Below are 8600 nucleotides of genomic sequence, written 5' to 3'. Positions count from 1 at the left end.
TATGACATGACAACATCAAGGGCAATGAGGGTCATTTGAGATGTGTGTTCAGTGTTGCTCTCCTGCCCTGGCCTTGGGTGCTACCTCTGGGAATTCATTAAATCATACCCAGCCTGTGAGGGGAACAGGGGAGGATGATTTTCCCTAGCCTTTCACCCCCTTTTCCTCCTTCGGGCCTGTTACAACAGCTTTTGAGAATTTTGAATTCCCTTTGGACATTAAGGACAGCATGTTCTTGTTGCTAAGTTTGCCAGGTCTCCTCAGTGCAGTCCACACCATGTTTAGAGTCACAAAAGAGATTTCTAGGGAGGTCATTCAAAGATCTGCCCTGAGAGTGGAAAGTCATGAGTGGCATGGGATGTGGGAGAAAATGAACCAGTACTGGGGGAAATTCTCTCCTCTAATGGTTTGGAAGTTCAGCCCTGAACAACTACAGGACCCTGATAAAGTGACAGAATATTTAAAAGGAGCTCCAGAGAGGAGCAACTTATTGCAGTGTGCTGGGCCCTGGATACAATTTATCAGACACTGCTTGTCATTAGACAGCACCCTCAGGGGAGGAGGAGGAAAACAGACCAACAGGCACAGTGGCCCCTCAAACTGCAGCTGAACCAGAGGAACAACCTGTGCCAGTAGCAGTTGCCCCTATACAGAAGAAGAAATCCAAGACCAAATCAGTTCGCTTAGTGAGGGATGAAGAGGAAGCAGAGCCCTCAGAACAGGAGGAAGAGGCAGGGCCAGAGATAATCACCTGATCCCTATCCCTGGGTGAGCTGTGAGATATGTGAAAAGATTTCAGCTGCCAGTCGGGTGAGCCCCTGGTGACCTGGCTGCTCCAATACTGGGATATTGTTACCCAGGATATGAAACTAGATGGTAGTGAAGCCAAGCAACTGGGATCCCTGTCCTGGAATGTGGGCATTGCCAAGGGGATTGGGAAGAGGACAGAAACTCTCAGCCTCTGGAGGTGACTCCTGTCAAGGGTGAGGGAAAGGTATTCTCTCAAGTATGCTCTAATAGTGTGCCCAAGCAGGTGGAACACCATGGAGAAAGGTATCCAGTACCTGAGAGAATTAGCTGTGCTGGAGGTAATCTATAGGATTCAAATAATGAGCAGTCCCCTGTAGATTCAGATGAGGTCCTGTGCACACCATCCATGTGGTGGAAGTTTGGACAGAGCACAATCGTCATATGCCAACTCAATGGCAGTGATGTCAATGAAAGAAGGAGAACAGTGCTTCAGGCACCTGACTCTGGCAATATGAAGATCATCTTTCTTCCTCCTTACCCACCTGCGCCTTGGCTGTGGAAAGACTATCCAAGATTGTGGACAGATTCAAAAGACTCGAGCAAGTTAGAGAGGAAATGTCCCATGTCCTGCCAATATGGACCAGAGTCTCTGCTATTGGGAGCAAGGCCCCCCCTGCTCAACAGAGAGGGGACACACCACGAGGTAACCTGTGGTTTTATCTGCATGACCATGGAGAGGACATGAGGAGGTGGGATGGAAAACTCACCTCTGCCCTGGCAGCATGGGTACGTGAGTTGAGAGGAAGAACAAGCACCCCAGGAAATTCTTCAAGGATAAATGCTGCTCCAGTTTCCAGTGGGCAAGTCCTCAGACAGAATGGAAGGGATGATGTTACTTCTCATCCTCTTAAAGGGACCTCCAGTTCATATTTACAAGAAGTGAACAAGTACTGTGATCAGAACTAGAGGTGCCCTGCCTCCAGTCAGGTAGAGGAAAGGGATAATCAGATCTATTGGACTGTGTGGATCTGATGGCACCTCAGACCCACAAGAGTATAAGGCTTTTAGTGTACCCTGATGCCATCAAGATATGTTGTGGCAGAATACATCTCTATTTCTGGGATGACAGGGGGATCCCAACAGCTGACTGTACTGGAAGATGAAGTGATCCTGACTGGGAGCAAATGGCAAAAACACCCCATTGTTACTGGCCCAGAGGCCCCATGTATCCTTAGCATAGATTACCTCAGAAGAGGGTATTTCAAGGATCCAAAAGGGCATCATTGGGCTTTTGGGATAGCTGCTGTAGAGACAGAGGAAATTAGACAGCTGAATACCTTTCCTGGTCTCTCAGAGGACCGTCCTTCTATGGGACTGCTGAGGGTTGGACAACAACAGGTGCCGACTGCTACCAGAACAGTGCACCACCAGCAATACTGCACCAACTGTGCCTCCAGGACCCCCATCCATGAGATGATTTGTGAACTGGAGAGCCAAGGAGTGGTCAGCAAGACTCACTCACCCTTTAATAGCCCTATATGGCCAGTGTGTAAGTCCAATGGAGAGTGGAGACTGACAGTGGACTATCATGGCCTGAACGAAGTCACACCATCACTGAGTGCTGCTGCGCTGGACATGCTGGAACTTCAGTATGAACTGGAGTACAAGGCAGCCAAGTGGTGCCACCATTGACATGGCTAATGCATTTTTCTCCATTCCTTTAGCAGCAGAGTGCAGGACACAGTTTGCTTTCACCTGGAGGGGAGTCCAGTACACCTGGAACTGATTGCCCTAGGGGTGGAAACACAGACCCACCGTCTGCCATGGACTGATCCAGACTACGCTGGAAAAGGGTGAGACTCCCGGACACTTTGATAACATCATTGTGTGGGGCATCACAGCACAGGAAGTTTTTGGGAAAGGGAAGAAGATAATCCACATCTTGCTGAAGGCCGGTTTTGCCATAAAGCAAAATAAGGTCAAGGGACCTGCCCAGGAAATTCAGTTTTTAGGAGTAAAATGGCAAGATGGATGTCGTCAGATTCCAATGGACATGGTCAACAAAATAGCAGCTATGTCCCCACCAACCAGCAAGAAGGAAACACAGGCTTTCCTAGGCACTGTGGATTTTTGGAGGATGCATATTTCAGATTACAGTGAGATTTTCAGCCCTTGCTATCACGTGACACAGAAGAAAAACAATTTCAAGTGGGGTCCTGAACAACAACAAGCTTTTGAACAGATTAAACAGGAGATTGTTCATGCAGTAGCCCTTGCCTCAGTCAGGACCGCATGGGATGTGAAAAACATGCTCTACACCGCAGCCAGGGAGAATGGCCCTTCCCTGAGCCTCTGGCAAAATTACCTGGGAGACTTGAGAACGACCCCTGGGGTTCGTGAGTCAGAGATACAAAGGATCCGAGGCCTGTTACACCCCAACTGAAAAAGAGATACTGGCAGCTTGTGAAGGGGTTCGATCTGCTTCAGGAGTGATTGGCACCAAAGCATAGCTCCTCCTGGCACCCTGACTGCTGGGGCTGGACTGGATGTTCAAAGGGAAAGTCCCTTCATCATGCCACTGAGTAAGCAGAGTAAGTGGATTACTCTGATCACACAGCAAACTCAAATAGGAAACCCCAATTGATCAGGGATCCTAGAAGTGATCACAAATTAGCCCAAAGGCGAAAATTTCGGACTATCATCATCAGAGGAGGAAAAGGTGATGTGCTGAGGAGGCCCCACCATACAATCAGCTACCAGAAAATGAAAAGCGATATGGTCTCTTCACTGATGGTTCCTGCCATATTGTAGGGATACATCAAAAATGGAAAACTGCCATATGGAGTCCTACATGGCGAGTCACAGAAGGTACTGAGGGACAAGGTGGTTCAAGTCAGGTTGCAGAGCTGAAAGCCGTCCAGCTGGCTTTAGATATTGCTGAACGAGAGAAATGGCTAGTGCTCTACCTCTACACTGACTCGTGGATGGCAGTAAGTACTCTGTGGAGTGGCTGGACCGATGGAAAAAGACCAGTTGGCAGTGCAGAGGGAAACCCATCTGGGCTGCTGAATTGTGGCAAGACATCACTGACTGGGTGGAAAAGTTGGCTGTGAAAGTACGTCATATAGATGCACATATACCCAAGAGTCGAGCTACTGAAGAACATCACAACAATGGACAGGTGGATTGGGCTGCCAAGATTAAAGTGTCTCAGGTGGATCTGGATTGGCAACCTAAGGGTGAATTATTTTTGGATCCGTGGGCCCATGATGCCTCAGGTCATCAGGGAAGAGATGCAACATACAGATGGGCTTGTGCCTTAACCATGGGCACAATCTCCCAGGTTATCCATAACTGTGAAACATGTACTACGATCAATCAGGGCCAAGCGGGTAAAGCCCTGTGAGATGGGGGACAGTGGTCAAAATATAGATATGGGAAGGCCTGACAGATCGATTACATCACACTCCCACAAACTCGACAAGGCAAGCGCTACATGCTGACAATGCTGGAAACAACCCCTGGATGTCTGGAGACCTACCCTGTGCCTCACTGCATTGCCCAGAACACCATCTTGGGCCTTGAAAAGCAAGTCCTGTGGCGACATGGCACCCCAGGAAGAATCAAGTTGGACAACCAGACTCATTTCAAAAATAACCTCATGGACACTTGGGCCAGACAGCACAGGATTGAGTGGGTGTATCACATTCCCTATCATGCACCAGCCTCTGGGAAAGCTGAACAATAGAATGGACTGTTAAAAACCACATTGAAAGCAATGGGTGGTGGGACCTTCAAACACTGGCATCTACATTTACCAAAGGCCACCTGGTTAGTTAACACTAGAGGCTCCACCAATCGAGCTGGCCATGCCCAATCAAAACCTCCATGTACTGTAGAAGGGGATAAAGTTCCCATGGTGCATATGAGGAATGTGTTAGGGAAGACAGTTTGGATTAGTGCTGCCTCAAGCAAAGGCAAACCCATCCGTGGGATTGTTCTTGTTCAAAGACTTGGGTACACTTGGTGGGTAATGCAGAGGGATGGGGAAACACAATGAGTACCTCAAGGGGATATGATTTTTGGGTGAGAACAGTCTGTAATGTTAAATTGTATGATATTGGTGGCTGAATGACACTGCCATTGTATTGCCATAACTCCCATGGATGATGAGTATGGACTGCTCCAGATACACCAGTTGTGAGCTCCTGATGCAGCTTGCAAACAGCTGACAGCACACCAGTCCTCCTGCCCTGGAAAACATGTAGGACAGATAGAACCCACAGCCACGGACTAAATGAACTCAAGAGACAACTTGGAGGGATGGCCATTGACTATGGAAATGATACCTGTGCTTGTGTATATTTATATAGAAATACATATATATGTGTGTATATATATATTGTTCATTTCTTGTACACTCTTTTATTAATACTGTTGCTGTTACTGTTAATTTTCTTATCTCTTTGCTGTTTCTAGTAAATTTTTCTTATCTCAGCCTGTGATCTTTACCTCTTTTGCCTCCAATTCTCCTCTCCAGCCTGCTGCAGGGGGAGGGGAAGGGGGACGGGGGAGTGAGCAAGCTGCACATGGTTTGGAGAGTCTCAGTGGAAGTACTAAATTGGGGAGTACCATTTTGTTGGAATGGAAATCTTTTATGACACTGCAGAGATAAGAACTGATCTTAGCAAGAAGCCTTGGGATTTAAACAAAGGCAAGGAGAGTCTGTTTACATTCACTCCCTGAAATTCTTGCTTATCTATGTTAATTAAGCAGAGTTGTAGACCCGAGTAGTAAATCTCTTTATGGCTTTGCTTTGCCCCATCTATCATTGTAACTGTGATAAAAAATGCCTGCTTTTCTGTTTGATGAAAAACATCTTCCTGTGTTTCCTTGACCCCTAACCCCAGCTATAAATGGAATGCCTGTCCCTCCTTCCCCAAACCCTATATATACCAAAATTTGTAATCAATAAATGATTCAGTTTGTGTCCATGCAAAAAATTAAATCGTTACACCATTTCTAAACCACAACAGGGAGTTAATGAAGAACACCCAAAAACCAATGCAGCCAGCCAGCACGACTTCATGAGAGGAAAGTCCTGTAAAACCTGATTTCCTTTTTGACAAGGTTCCCCACCTAGTTGATCAAGGGAAGCCAGTTGATGTAATCTTTTTGGATTTCAGTAAAGCTTTCAATACTGTCTCTCCCAGGATCCTTCTGGATAAACTGTCTAGCCACAGCTGGATAAACACGTCATGTGGTGTGTGAGCAATTGGCTCAAGGGTCAAGCACAGAGGTTAATAGTGACTGAGGTAACATCAGACTGGTGACCTGTCAGTAGTGGGGTTCCGCAGGGCTCCATCTTAGGCCCTGTGCTCTTCAACATCTTCATAAATGACTTGGACACAGGACTGGAAGGGATACTAAGCAAGTTCACAGATGACACAAAACTGGGAGGAGCTGTTGTCTCCCCTGAGGGCAGAGAGGCCCTGCAGAGAGACAGACAAATGAGAGAGCTGGGCAATCATGAACTGTATGAAGTTTAACAAGGGGAAGTGCCCGATTCTGCACCTGGGAAGGGGCAACCCCAGATGTACAGACAGACTGGGGAATAAGATGCTGGAAAGTAGTGCAGGGAAAGGGACCTGATCGATGGCAAGTTGAATCTGAGTCATCAGTGCCCCGGTAGTCAGGAGGGCCAACCGTGTCCTGGGGGGCATCAGGCCCAGCATCACCAGCTGGTTGAGGTAGGGGATTTTCCCTCTGAGGCAGCAGAGGGACAGGTAGTGATCTCTTTACTCTCATGACCAGTGACAGGACTTGAGGGAATGGCTGAGCTGAGTCAAGGGAGATTTAGATTGGATATCAGGAAAAGGTTCTTCTCCCAGAGGGTGGTCAGGCACTGGAACAGGCTCCCCAGGGCAGTGGTCACAGCACCAAGCCTGTCTGAACTCAAGAAGCATTTGGACAATGCTCTCAGGCACATAGTGGGATTCTTGAGGTGTCCTGTGTAGGGACGGGAGTTGGACACAATGATCCTGATGAGTTTCTTCCAACTCAGCATATTCTATGGTTCTATGGTTCTGTGACTCTCAGCAGTCAAAACAGGAAAATAGGACATCCTGGTTAGAATTACTTTCTCAACCTCGTTTTGAACTGTTCCTTTTTCAATCAGTCTTCTCAAATTTCATTATTTATTTTTAGCATGCACATTTCACGTGACAGTTTTATGTAAGAAAACTAAACCAAGATGCAAAATACTACTAGTCAAAGAAATACTCAAATGACACGTCATGAGATGAAAATAGCTGGTATACTTCTACTACAGTCTTTATTATTATTATTTTTATTTTTATCCCTTTTAATTATATTCTATAATGAGTACAATATCCACTCCTGACCCCTCAGGGCCTGAATTGTGTGACAAGCTGACTTTTCACTTCCCTCGTCAAACTGGACAAAATTCAAAGTAAATCTGAAGCAGCCCAAAATAGAAAAACAAAAAAAAAGGTTTCTTTTCCTTTAAGTAAACTTTCTCTCCAAGAAAGAAATCGAAGAATTTTTATTGTGTTTTTAGCTTTGAAATTTTACAAGTGAATTTCAAAATAATGTCTTTCCAAAGGAAACAGTAAAACATTTCATTCAGCAACTTTTGAAATTAAACATGTAGCTTTTCCAGAAAAAACAAATAATAAACTTTCAACCAAAATTATTCCCTAACTATTGCATGATTTCTCAAGTAGTTCCAACTGAAACTCTATCTGTATTTTTCAGTGAATGAATATCTGTCAAATTGGTTCTTTCCCAGCTCCTTCTTTTAGTCTTCCACTCTTTTCTTTTGGCTATTCTAGGTAAAGGATTCTTCTCATCTCAGCAACCCCTAATAAAGATTAATTCTCCCTAGAGGATTTTAGATAACTGTTTGTTAAGACAAAGTCAAACTTATTCCTGCAAAAACTTAAGATTTTCTTTCAATTAAATAAAAATTATTACTCGCAATTACTTGCAATAATTAATAAGATAAATAATGAACTTTTAAATACTTAATAAGGCAAGTGTGTGAATGTATATGTCAGCCTGAAAAGAAATAGAAACACCAAAATGGTTGAAGATAAATAAACTTGTTTCTAGTTCTGTTTGTGCTTAAGTGTTATTTTCAGTTGTTAACTGCGTTACTCAATATTTAATCTTAAAATCTAATAATAAGAATGAGGACATATTAATAAGACATGTTTTGACCTTGGTATGTGATTTTACACCCCTCAAAATATGATCTTGATACAATTCCATCTGAAATCATACCAGATGCAGTTTCTACTGTAGTATCCATACTGAGAACATGTCACTAAATGAATGAATTATTCTTTTTAGCAATTGATCATGAAATATATTGAATGCACTACGTTTATTTATAATGGAAGTAATTATGCCACTCAAATATGAGGGGGAAAAAAGTTTAACTAACCATTTTCTCTTAAATACATGAAATTTAAGTACTAAACCCCACATTGTATTCCTATACACATGCAGTCCTGTATTTTACTCCATGCTATATATATGTTGTAGGCAGCATTCCTCATTGGCTGAGGAAAGACCTGGGTTTACACATCTGTAGTGTCAATATAGGTAACAGGCCATTTAAGAAACACCAAATCTCTCTGGTTTTCTTATAGTTCCTGTCAACAGGCAATCAAAAGACATCAGCATAACTGGAACTGAGGAGTTACTAGCTACTGTGGATACTATGGTTATCTAAATGGCATCATCTTAGCTTTTAGCTACTGTGCTTACATTTAATGATGTTGCCTTGGTTGCTAGTTACTGGGTAGCTTTAATGCCTTCTCAAT

Source organism: Pseudopipra pipra, chromosome W, assembly GCF_036250125.1.
Source record: "Pseudopipra pipra isolate bDixPip1 chromosome W, bDixPip1.hap1, whole genome shotgun sequence".
Taxonomy (NCBI): domain Eukaryota; kingdom Metazoa; phylum Chordata; class Aves; order Passeriformes; family Pipridae; genus Pseudopipra; species Pseudopipra pipra.
Note: the sequence above shows the minus strand (reverse complement) of the source record.